General features: G+C 38.7%; 1 protein-coding gene across 1 annotated transcript in view; it reads right to left on the reverse strand.

Moving 5' to 3' along the window:
* The window catches only part of Elp4 (elongator acetyltransferase complex subunit 4), a 202,605-nt gene that overhangs the window by 71,061 nt on the left and 118,031 nt on the right, over nt 1-13,513 (reverse strand). The gene's annotated exons all lie outside the window — the stretch shown is intronic.

A 13,513-nucleotide genomic window follows, 5' to 3' on the forward strand; every position in this document is an offset into this window, starting at 1 on the left:
CGGTGCTTTTCTGACCGGAAGAGGCTCGTCCATAAATTATTTTTGTTGCTATGTCATAATAGTAATTTTGTAATTATTATGAGTCATAATGTAAATACCTATATTTTCTGATGGTCTTAATTGACCCCTGTTAAAGGGCCATTGTATTCTAAAGTGGTCACGTGCCACAGGTCGAGAACCACTGCTTTAGACAGTGTGGGTAAGGGAAGTATCCTTCAGGGTTGGGTACATGAAGCCAAAGGTTTATAACAAAATGATCTAAATTCTGGCACCGCTACTGAGTAGACACATGATATTGATAAAGTTTCTTAGACTGTTTGGACTCCTCCTTACATTAATATGAAGAAGTAAAGTTGGACACAAAGCAACTGGTACAGTAGCTGAACGCACTGTTGGGAATAAAAGGAGAGGCACAGAGAAGTCAGGTAGCATTTCCAGTTCACACACCTAGGTCAGACAACTAGGCAGTTGAAGCACCTTCTGCTCTATACCAGGAGGAAAGCAACAAAGACATCAACATACATACCACAAGCTCCTGTCTGAATGGGGAGCTCGAGGAGGTGTCACTAGAGGACAGATGCATGACATGGGGGATAGTTTTCACAGGATTGACTTTAGGAAGACGAATACAGGGAATGTATTTGCTCAAGTCAAAGGACAACAGCACGTTTATATACCTATGTGTGCATCAGCTTGAAAAAAATGATGCACTATAGAGTACCTAGCAATTCGATTCCATGTGAGGAGTCCCATATGGTGTCACTGCTTTGCAAATTTTGTTACTGTCTTAGGTGACAAATAACTATGCATATAAGTGTCCTATTTTTAAACAACTCATTACCAGAAATGACATTTATTGTTTTTGGACAAAGGGACGAAATTCAGGGCCAACAATTTCTTCAAAGCAATAAAAGGATGTTTTTGTTTAAATTAATGCAGACATTGTTACCTACTCAGTATAGGATAATTCATGTGGACTTGTGAGACAGCAGAGAAGGAGGAGGTGCATCTGGCCAAACCTGAGGATCTGAGTTCAATTCCTGTGGCCACACAATAAAAGGAGAGAACTGACTCCTGCAAGTTGTCTTCTGACCTCCACATTCTTTATCCATGTTACATGTGCTCCTCCACAAATAAAGAATGCAATTTTAAAAAGATGAGATTGGTATAATTAGGGTAACTCTATCTCATACATGAAATATATTTGTATCCACCTACCCTTCTCTCTGTGGTTTGTTTCCCTGTGTGTGGGAGTACATGTGGAGGCAGAGGTTGATACCAGTAATCTTCCTCAGCCACCCAGCTATCTTACTATTTAATTCTTTTTTTGAGGCAGTATCTCTCATTGAGCCTGAAACTTGTTGATTGGCTAGACTCACTGGTGGGCATCCCTCAGAAATCCTCTGCTTCTGTCTTCACAGCACTGGGATTACAGACATGCACTATATTCAGCTTTTCATGAGGGAGTTAGGGATTAGAGCTCAAGTTGTGATGCTTGCAAGGGTAGAGGGGATTATAATGTTAAAAATATCTACTTGATGAGCTTTCAAATCTCCTGGGAAATGGGCCTTTACAATATGCCAACAAGGAATTATCTTGATTCATTGAATGGTGTGGGAGGACCAGGCTATTGTAGGTGGCCACTCTCTCTGGGTCGTGATCTCGGATTGTATAAAGAGGACAGAATGAGCTCAGCACAAGCTTCCTTCTGCTTCCTGACTGGATGTAATGTGATCAGTTATCTGAAGGGCTTGCCTTGATGGACTCTACTCTGGAACTGTGAGTCAAAATAAACCCCTCTTTTCTTAAGTTGCTTTTTAGTGCTTTGTCACAGCAATGGCAAGCAACCATGCCAGTGGGTGACAGGGATCTGAACTCAGGTGTTCAAGCTCACATGGCATAAAGAGACATACCTCTGCCTTACATCATGAATAAGAAACCACTAAGTTCTGAATACTGGCAGTTGAGCTATCAGAGTGGGAGCCATTGTTCTTCCTCCTTTGACTGAATCCAGGCACTGGCACCTAACAGGCATTATTCTTGTGCACAGAACTTTTTTCTGAGTCTCAGGTCTTTTTGATGAGAAGAAAATGGCAAATTGCAAGGACAGTTCTGAAGCCCAGGTGAGGCGACTCATATGGTATGTGAGATGGTAGAACCATCTCTTCCTTCTAGGAGAGAAGCATTATTTTGATCCCATTTCATAGGAACCATCAGTATCTTCCTATAGATCATAGAGAGATTCCTGCCTGCCGATGATTACACCTCCAATTTCCACAGGCAGAGCAACACCTCCTAGTCTGTGTGAAACACTACAACCACCACACAGATCAGCCTTTTGTCAATCCTGTCATTCATAATACCTTATTTAATTTTCACAACAGTTCTCTTTATTGCCACCTAAGGGGTGAGGAAACTGAGGCAGAGAGGAGTTACTTCCTGGACTCACAAAAGCAATAACTGGCAGTGCTTATTTTCATAGTGAGTCCTTGGGACTGTATGGTCTCATTGTAAGCCAGTGTGCCAGGCTCTTCGGAGCACACAGAACTGGGGTGGAAAATGAGTGGTTTTAGGCTTCCTTTGACAAGCACAAAGCAAGTGAGCTTTCACATACAGAAATTGCCACATTTCCCCTGACCCTCCATTCTGATAAATAGCTCAACTCAAACAGCATGTGGGAAGAAGTCTGTTTTATTACTGGGCTAAGTCACTCTTCAAATAGGTATAAAGAGGCAGATGCTAGAAGCATTTTCATATGGCAAGAGAATACCAATTAATAAATATGAATCATTCATTAGTATACTACGTAAAGAGTGTAAACTGGAAAGTGTGTCGGAAATACTAACATGAACTTTGAACAAGGTGCTCACGTGCCTCAGGGGCTGTGAAGAGCACTGTGCTCCCTAGTGACAAAGCTAACAAGGTGCACGGTTGACAGACAACCAAAGTCTTCACAGAGTTTGCTGCTCTCTCAATAATGGTAAAATATGCAAACAGAATTACAAACTCCTTTTTATCTCTAATAACCATACGAATTTATCTTGTTTATATGCAAATCAAATTAACATACCATGGATGTTGATGTTGCAGATTCTAGTGAGTTTTGGGTACTTCTGGTTTACTCTTTACAATGGAATTTCTACTTAAGAGTAATAGTGGAAGTTGATTTCCAGCAAAATTCCAATAACTCTGCATGTTTAGTAGATATTTATAGAGTACATACCACCTAAGACTGTGCTGTGTAGACTTAAAATATATTCATGGTTACCTTCCTGTTCTATTTGCTACACAAAGTCTCTAATTAACAAAACCTGACAGCTGTATTCTGTTCTGAAAACTTTCTCTACTTTATTATATCTGGTCAGATTTATTGTTGCCCAAGAAGACCATAGCAATAAGAGGAAAAGTGAACAATAGTCTAAATAACATAAATCTTTCATATATGGAGTATGAAAGATTGAGTTTATCATAGGATTGGAATTCAGATTCAAGTACTTGTGTCAGGATCTTCAAAGGTCATTTATTTTCAATTAAGTAAGTCGCAAGTTGGTCCAAGTGGGTGAGGACAGAAGTGGAGCTAGGGAGAAACTACCACACTATACATACAGTAATAGTACAATAATCTCCATTCTCACACTCAAGGACTAGTATCATGGCAGCTTTCTTTGTAAGGAGGGATGCTAATATTTGGATGGCTGCAACTAGTTTGAGAATAATGAATTTCTACAAAGCATCTGTTTTTTTCTCTTAAGTATTGTGGTTAATGCCTGCTTTTTGTGAGAACATAACTAACCTCTTGCTCAGCCCAGAGCACCACCAAGCTTTAACAGACGGCCCCAGTTAAAACTCGTTTGTTAAGACACCTCACATTTATCCAAAAGGCTGTCAATCATGATTTTATGTGTTTTTGTCATAAATTGTTTGAATCCTGTGCATTGGTGGAAGTCACACCACACAGTAGTATCTATATTTAATTTGATTTGGGACAATGTTGATTTTTTTTTTTTTAGAATTCATGCCACTAAAAATCTGATAATTATGAAAAATAAAGCTAAGCATAAAATTATCATGAAAATCCAATAAGATTGCAAGGGGTCAGTGTATGTGTGGAAAACTACTGGCAAACTATTTGGGCCTACCTGTGACTCGTATGCTTTCCTTCAGGGATGTAGAATGTACAACAGAGGCTTGCTGTGCCTGTTCTATATTGTCTACTTACTTTTCATAAAAGATCTGAAATGTGATGCAGTTAATTAAAGCTTCATAGCCCACATCTCTGAAAATTCTTGCCACTGATCACCTAGGATTGCACCATGCCAAATAACATGGGCTCTCTAATGTTGACTTTCTATACATTGCTCAAAGCTTTTGGCATTGTTCACTATTCTTAAAATTCTGTCTTTTCTCTCTTTTGATTAGAGAAAAGATAGATACAGGTTCATCTTCCCTTACTTTTGAATTTAAATTCTGTTTTCTGATCTTATTCAAATAGGTTCAATTATAAATTATAAGCTATGTACAATGGCTTCTGTTGCAGCATAGACATAAAATGGCCCACCCATAAGGTCATATATTGAAGGCTTGGTACCCAAGTGGTGGCATTTTTGAGAAGTGATTGGATCACAAATATGTTAACTTTACCAAAGGATTAATCCATTGATGAGATTAGAACTGCATGAGTTACTAAGAAGTGGTCTTGCTGGAGGAAGTGGTTGCTAGGGTATGTCTTTGAAAGGTCTCTAGGGATCCTTGTCTCTAGTATCTCTATCTAGTATCTCTCTCTTTTCTTTCCCTCTTGACTGCATGAACTGAGGTTTCCTCAGCCATGCTATTTGCCATGCCACCATAGGCTTAAAAGTAAATCCCGAGCATGGGTTGAAATCTCTAAAGTTGTGGGCCAAAATGAGTACTTTCTCCTTCTTTCTGTTCAGGTATTTTTGTTCAGAGACAAGAAACTAACCAAGTGTCAAGTCTCTCTCTTTGGGTCATATATCTCCTCTGAACAAATTCATACACCCAGATATTTATAAATTACTTCCACATCCATGATGTCCTATGTTTCTTATTTCAGCACAAGATACCTTGACACCTTAATTTAGTTATCTCTTCCCCCTTCACTAGGTAATTTAGTTCAGTTTATTTTATTAATTCTGAAAGGTTCCTTCCTTAGGGAAGGCCATGCTGAGGACAATGACAATCTGGCCTCTTAACACACTTTCCTACCTACATTCTAGTTTTGTCACCCCTTTACAGTTTAGATAAACTGTACCTTTTCATATTGCTGCCAGAGTGATACTTCTAAAGCCAGAGTGATCTATTATTCTTGGATGGCATTCTTAAGTAGCTTTGTATTACCCTGAGAAGAAAATTCAAAGGAGGGGTTGGGGGGAGAGAGACCTGGTTCTTTCTTGAAGGGTTTCCTTTTCTTACTCAGGTTCAAACTGAAATCTTGCCAGATATGATGATTAACTCCTGTAACTTACCACTCGGAAAGATGAAGCAGGATTGCTGTAAATTCAAACAAATCCTAAGCCACCTATTGAGTTCCAGGCTAGACCTGGCTACTGAGTGAGAACTTGTCTCAAAACAGACAGGCAGGCAGACAGACAGATGGACAGACAAGCTAGCTGACCAACTAACTGAAGACTTAGTGAAATGGGCTCTTGTATGTAGTTATAGTAATTATGTCTGAACTTAGGGAAGTTAGGATGAGAAGCTTCTCTATACTACAACAGCAGAGGAAACGAAAGATCAGAGCTACACATGTGTAACACCTAGAATAAAAACAGTATTTACCTTTACTGGTATTGATAAGAAGGCCACAACTTAATTATGGCCAAAATGACAATATGATGAAAGCTTGGCTCTGCAGATTCTGCTATTAGTGAAAGACTAACCAGCAGTAACAACTGGATAAATCAACTGGGATAGACAGAGGGAAGGCTAAGTGAGCAAACTTTGAGAATAAAGTTCAACTTGCTATCAAAAGGAGTCACATTCTTAGAGGAATTACAGAAATTGGTGAGACCATCAAGACATGAAAGATGCAGGGATGGTGGTTCTTATCATATATGCCTTTAACTCTCTGATTTGTCTGTGCAGAAGACCGATGGACCATGGGGACTGATAGTTAACTATCACAAACATAATGAAGCAGTGGCTGCAGCACCTGCACCGATGTGTTGTCCTTACTTGAACAGTTTAACACATCTGCTGACACTTGGTGTGTACTATCGATCTACATTTCACTTCAGGTGGCAAGGACAGTAGTATGCCTTTACAGTATTACTTCAAGGATATACTAACTCTCCAGCCTGGTCTTAGAGCTTAATGCAAAGGGATCATCTTTGCCTGCCTTTTCCATAAAATATCACACTGGTCAATTATATTGATGACATCATACCTGGACCAAGTGAGCAGGAGGTAACAACCACTTTGGACATGTTGGTAACACAGATGTGCTGAGAGGATGGAGAATAAATCTAACTGAAATTCAAGGACCTTCTAACTCAGTAAAATTTCTAGGAGTACAGTGGTATGGAACATGCAGAGATATTCCTTCTAAGGTGAAGGATAAGTTACTACACCTGGCTCCTCCTACCATCAAGAAAGAAGCACAATTTTAGTGGGTCTATTTGGATTCTACGGATGGCATGTTCCCTTGGTGTACTAATCTGGCCCACATTCCACGTCATCTGGGAGGTTGCCAGGTTTCAGTTGGGCCTTTTAACAGTCAGGCTGCTATGCAGGCCATTCTGTTAATGAACCACATGACCAAAGACAACTATTTTCCCTTTGAGAGGCAGATCTGGGTCTTTAGTAGATATTGGGCTTCAGTAGAAACTAAATGTTTGACAATGGTCTATCAAGTTACCATGCAACCTGAGCTGCCCATCATGAGCAAGGTATTATCTGACTCACCAACTCATTAAAATAGGGTATGCACAGCAGTAGCCCATTATCAGGGGAGATAGCATATGTGTGATCAGGTCTGAGCAGGTTCTGAGGGCACAAGCAGGATAGGAGAAACAGTTGCCTAAATGCCTATGGTTTCTACTCCTGTTTCTACTCTTGTCGTTTGTTCCCAAACATGCACCTGTAGTCTTTTGGGATGTGTCTTATGACAGGCTGGCTGAGGAAGAGAAGATTAGGGCCATTTTCTGATCATTCTGCATGCTGTATTAGCACTACTCTCAAGTGTATAGCTATACCATTACAACCCCTTTCTGGGACAACCCTGAATGATACTTGTGAAAGAAAAGTATCACAGTGGGCAGAGCTTTAGACAGTACACATGGTCATACATTTTTCTTGGAAGGAGAAATGGCCAAATGTGTGATTGTTCACTAATTCATTGGCTGTAACCAATGGACTAGCTGGATGGCCAATGATTTGGAAAATTGGTGAGAAATACATGTGGGGAAAAATATGTAGATAGATCTTTTCAATGAGGCAAAGGGTGTAAAGATAGCTGTGTTCCAGGTAAATGTTCATGAAAAGGTGACATCAAAGGAGGAGGAGTTCAATAACCAATTAGACAGGATGACCTGTTCTGTGGACAGTTGGCCTTTCTCAGGTCATTCTTGTTATTGTCCGAAGGGCCCATGAACAAAGTGGCCATGATGGCAGAGAACGGAGGTTATGTATGGGTATAACAACATAAACTTCCTCATACCAAGGCTGACTGGGATACAGTTGTTGGTGACTGCAGGATTTTCCAGAAGTAGAGACCAACACTGAATCTCCAATACAGCACAATTTCCAACAACGAGCCTCCAATATGGCACCATTTCCTCAGGGTGACCAGCTAGAGACCTGGTGGCAGGTTGACTACATTGATCACTTCCTTTGTCCTTACTGAAGTAGATACTTAGTTTAGTTATGGATTTGATTTGATTTTCAGCACTTAATCCTTCTGCCTAAACTACCATCCATAAACTTATAGAATACCTTATCATGGCAGCCATCCAGTATTGCTTCTGACCAAGGGACTTACTTCACAGCCAGAGATGAGTGACAGTTGGATGAATTCATGGACTCTACTGGTCTCATCATGTTCCTCATCATCCCGAATCAGATAGCACCCATATTACAAAACATATTTCATTTTTCTTATTTTAAAAAATATAAACTCATGTTGGGCTTGGTGGCATCTGGGAGGCAGATGCATAGACAGATCTGCTATACAAACTGAGTTTCAGGCATGCCAATGTCATTTAGTGAGACTTTGTCTCACATCAATCAATCAATCAATCAATCAATCAATCAATCAATCATCATCATCAACCAACCAACCATACAAAATATAGTCAAATGATTGATAAAAACTGTCCATTTTCATAAATTATTATACAAATCAGAAAGTCATACAGCATGCCAGAAGGTGGTTGAGAGCTATGAGAAAGCGAGCCAGTTGGGAGTGATTGGGAATGGCAGAATGAGCGTGCACTGCTGCTCTGGAAGGATGCTCAAGAGAAGTCTCATTAAGAAGGTGATATCTTAACAGATACTTGAATGCACTGCACTGAGTGTGTTACTTCTGAAAAGGCACAGAAAGCAACATTCCAGGGAAAGGGAATAGGCAACAACAGGCCCTGAGGCTTTGCAGCAAGTTGGGGTCCACAAAGGGCTTCTGGGAGGAAAACTGGTCACGTGAGAAATGGCAGTCATTTCAGCTTCTGTCTGAAAAGGGGCTGAAGGATGTCAGGGCTGAGCAGGGGTTTAGTTAGGAGGCTGTAAGGCTCCAGGCTATGTGCGATGATGACTTGGACTGAATGGGCCAAGGGAGGTGGTAAATGAAATATTTTGAAGCATAAGTCAACAGTTAACATGGTTCACTGTTAGAGTGAATGTTGGATGAATAGTGACTGTTTATTCTAGGAAATGGGGAGGGGGTGCATCCTATAAAAACAAAAAGGAGTATATGGCTATACTTTTTTGAAAGCAGAAGGACTTGTACTGTAACTCTACAAAACTGTCCTATGGATTAAGAATATGGATGGATAACATGCATCTCCCACAGTACCTGCTCTAACTTTTTATAGGTTTATAAGTACAATTTGTTTAGTTTTGTTTTCTGAGCCAGGGTATCATTTAGCCCAGATGACCTTGAACCCTTGATCTCCTTTTGGAGACCTTCCAAGTCTTAGAAATACAGGTATGTGCCATCATGCTTGCTTTAATATATTTTAAAAATCTGAAGTGTGCTAGACATTTCTATCATACTGTCTTCTCATGGCTCCTTCCTAGTGGTAAGAACTGTGTTCATTCAACCTGTCTGGCCCTTACTCTTTTAAGAAAGTTTTATTTTTTTTAATTTAAAAACATTTATTTATTTATTTACTTATTTATTTACATGCATGTGTGCCAGCTTGAGTTTATGTGCACTATGTGTATGAAGGTGCATTGGTTACCTCGACCTGGAGTTACAGGCAGTTCTGAGATGCATGATGTGGATGCTGGGAACCTACTCCAGGGCCACTGCATACCAGTAAGTGCTCTGAATTGTGGAACGATCTTTCAAGCCTTAGGTCCTTATTCATTACTTCTAGTTGAAAGTGTTGATTTTTTTCCATGAAAATAATTCATATGCTAAGGAAACCAAAGAGATAAATACATGCCTTCTTTTATAACAGAGGTAAGAAGAGAGACAGTAACTAAACACTTGGTCTTAACTATTTCCAAGTTTTGCTTGGAAATCATATTGCTACCATACTATGTACAAATAAACCCAACATACTTCACAATGCAAGTGTTCTTTTAAAGAGAGGTGCTAGAAACAAAATGCTAGTGCCATTCTCTCTGTGTTCATGTATTTATACGTTATATGTACATGTTTGTATGTATGCCTGTGGAGGTCAGAAGTTTAAGTTGGGTTTCTTCCTTGACTGTTCTCAATATGATGCAGGGACTCTCACTGAGCCTAGAGCTCATTCATTTGGCTAGGCTGGCTAGTCAATAAGACCAGAGATTACCCAGTGCTGGGTTAAGGATGTGCACCACCATGTGGCTTTTATGATAGGGGCTGGGGATCTGAACTCAGTTCCTCATGCTTGTGCAGCTGGCACGGGACCAGCTGTGCCACCTCACCTCCCCCAGCCCTACTTTCACTCTTTGAAGCAACACTTAGATTTGTTTTAGTAATATGGCAGAATAATGACTTAACATGAAATTGAATCATTTTAGAATTTGTGTTCTTTAAAATCGTATTTAATTTTGTGTCTTTGGTTCAAGAGATAAAACATACCCTGACATTTTTCAGATAGGCCTCATAAGATGACCCAGGAAGAAAGCGTTACTTACCTGAGTGAGGTAACCCAATCACAAAAGAACACACATGATATGCACTCACTGATAAGTGGGTATTAGCCCAGAAACTCAGAATACCCAAGATACAATTTGCAAAACACATGAAACTCAAGAAGAAGGAAAACCAAAGTGTGGATACTTTGATCCCTCTTTGAAGGGGGAACAAAATACCCATGGAAGGAGTTACAGAGACAAAGTTCAAATCAGAGACAGAAGGAAGGACCATCCAGAGACTGCCCCACCTGGGGATCCATCCAATAAACAGCCACCCAACCCAGACACTATTGCAGATGCCAACAAGATTTTGCTGACAGGAGCCTGATACAGCGGTCTCCTGAGAGGCTCTATCATTTACTTCTAATACTAAAGCTTATTACTGGAAAGATGAAAACAAAACAAGTTGATAGGTCAAACTAAAATAGTAATTCATATGAGTAGTGTTATAAATAAGACTTCTCTTTCCAAGTGTTTTGGCATAGCTTTCTAAAAATGCTCATAATACAAACTCCTACTTAGTAAAAAATATATGCCTCCTTATTCTCTACCTTTTATTAAAGTGAATGTGTCAGATGAAGACATGGTGATAAATGAAAGCAACACACTGAAAGGTTTCCTACTGAGACAGTAAGAGCATGCAAGCAAGTGAACACCAAACTCATATGTTTTCCATATTCAGTAAGCAGAGACTGTATCTTCAGTGCTCTGATGTGAATCCTTTCTTAAATAAAATGTACTACAACATTTACACTCTCAAAGGGACTCAAGGAGTTATTAAAACCATTCTTTTAATGTGCCATTAAAATGCCATTTTTAAGATTCTACACATATCAGGTAAACTTATCAGGTAAAATATCAATGTATAATTTTGTGTAGGAGAAATTTCAAAGCATATTTTATGTATAATTTTCTTATGAATAATTCATATCTTCAATACCTTATGACAATTTTCTCCCCTATTTCTCTCTGTCTCTTTTGTTGTTGTTGTTGTTATTGTTGTTGTCTGCGGTTGATCCTGAGGGTCCTACATATGCTAATGCACAAATTTATGAGTGAGCTTCATCTTCCCAATCTACACAGAAAGCTTTGATAATTAAGTCTGAAAGTTTAAAATTTAACACACACACATTTGCACACATATATGATTTTTTTACTCTCACAGTCTTTTGACTTGCCACATCCTGTTATGTTTTGGATCCTTTAAAGATACTCCTGTTTGATATAATAACATTTTACTTATATTTATGAATTGAAAAAAACTGAATAAAAATTTTATAGTTTATAACTGGTGAGAGTGAATATGTGAATGTATAATGAGATTATCATTCTGCATTGAAAATATAAAAATGAATGCTAAGCATAGTGGTACATGCCTTTAATGCCAGCACTAGGGAGGAAAAGGCAGAGGCAAGCAGAATTCTGCGTTCTAATTTAGTCCGGAATACCCAGTGTACACAGTTTCAACTCTCTCTCATTCCACATAGACACTAAAGAAAACAAAAAATGCTGGTATGTCTTGAAAGTTTTATTAATTTCTGGATTACTCCTTTTGTAAGTTCAGTTCCAGGGGATATGAAGCCTTCTGACTTTTGCAGGTACCCGGAACACATGTGGTGTACACATATATACATATATGTAGACGAAATACTTATACACATAAAATGACTAAATAAATACAGCCTCCCAAATAAATCCCCCCAAAAGCCAAGGCCAAAATGATATTTTAAAAAGAAGTAATAGTTGATCTAAAGTACAATCAGAACAATCCTCAGAGACTTCTATACTAAACAGTACTGGCAGAGAATACTATGCTAGCTCTACTCTATGACTTCTTAACATAGGCTCCAAATGAACTTGCTGGAAAAGGCCATCGATGATGTGTCCTTTTGAACATGTCTAAAGGTTTCCCTATGTGTATGATAAATCAAGGTTAAAGAGTAGGCTTTATGGGCTGGAGAGATAGCTCAGCAGTTAAGAGCACTGACTACTCTTTCAGAGGTCATGTGTTCAATTCCCAGCATCAACATGGTAGCTCACAACCATCTGTAATGGGAGCCTGATGTGCCCTCTTTTGGTGTTTCAGTGTTTCTGAAGACAGCTACAGTGTACTCATCTCATATGTGTGTGTGTGTGTGTATACATATCAGGTAAAATTATATATATATATATATATATGACATATATATATATCATATATATTTGACATATATATATGACAAATAAAATCTTAAAAAAAGAGTAGGCTTTATGGTCATCTTGCCCTTTATATACCTTAGAATGTTTTTCCTAGAAAACGGAAATGCATAGGAAGAATGCAGCTAAATGCCAGTTCTTCCTTAAAACAGTTCCTGCAGTAAGAGGGGCGGGTCTATACAGCTCCAGAGTTGATAAGGGTATTTTACATCATTGCTACTAACCCTTAATCACAGGCCTCTTCAGAGGTTTACAGAATTCCAGTGGAGCTGGGGGAGAAGGTGCTTTCCAGTCACTTTGCTATCTTGAGGCAAAGGTGAGGGCGTCCACAACGGCATCAGAAGGCTGTTTGTGAGTGTTCATGTTTTAGGGTATTTATATGTACTCATCTGTAACTAAATGTGTGTGTGTGTGTGTGTGTGTGTGTGTGTGTGTGTGGCTAGGATTTTGTTGTGTTCCTTTTTATCCCACTGGAAGAAAATAGGAAATTGGCAAATATTATTCATGTCTTAGTTATTTTTTTTGGAACCCTAAATCTATGCAATTACGTATAATGCATGATAATTTAATTTTTAATGGCTAATAATGAGTGATGTTTTCTTAAAACAGTTTAAGTGATATGACAATAATTGTGTACTACTCACTGTAAATCTTAAGGTACTAATAGCAACACATTAAATCATTTCTGCCTTTAAGCTTGCATATGAACTTAGGCACAAAATTCATGTTCTAGGTTATATGCTCTAGCTTAAAGGCACATCGACAACTTCTTTAGTAAAGATACCCTGTAAGTAGTGTGATTCAATATGCAAATGTATAAGCAAAGAAACCATAAAACTAACTTTTATGGTTTTATTTTGAAAATCAGGCTGAATGTATAAGGGAAATGAGGGCCTTTTACTTTCTGTCTGAAATCTTTAATTATAAACATTATACAGTTGAAAAGCATCCGAAATTAGGTATTATCTTAGCTTTACCTTTATTTACTTTTATATAATTATCTTGATGAAAGATA

Source organism: Mus caroli, chromosome 2 (assembly GCF_900094665.2).
Source record: "Mus caroli chromosome 2, CAROLI_EIJ_v1.1, whole genome shotgun sequence".
Taxonomy (NCBI): Eukaryota; Metazoa; Chordata; class Mammalia; order Rodentia; family Muridae; genus Mus; species Mus caroli.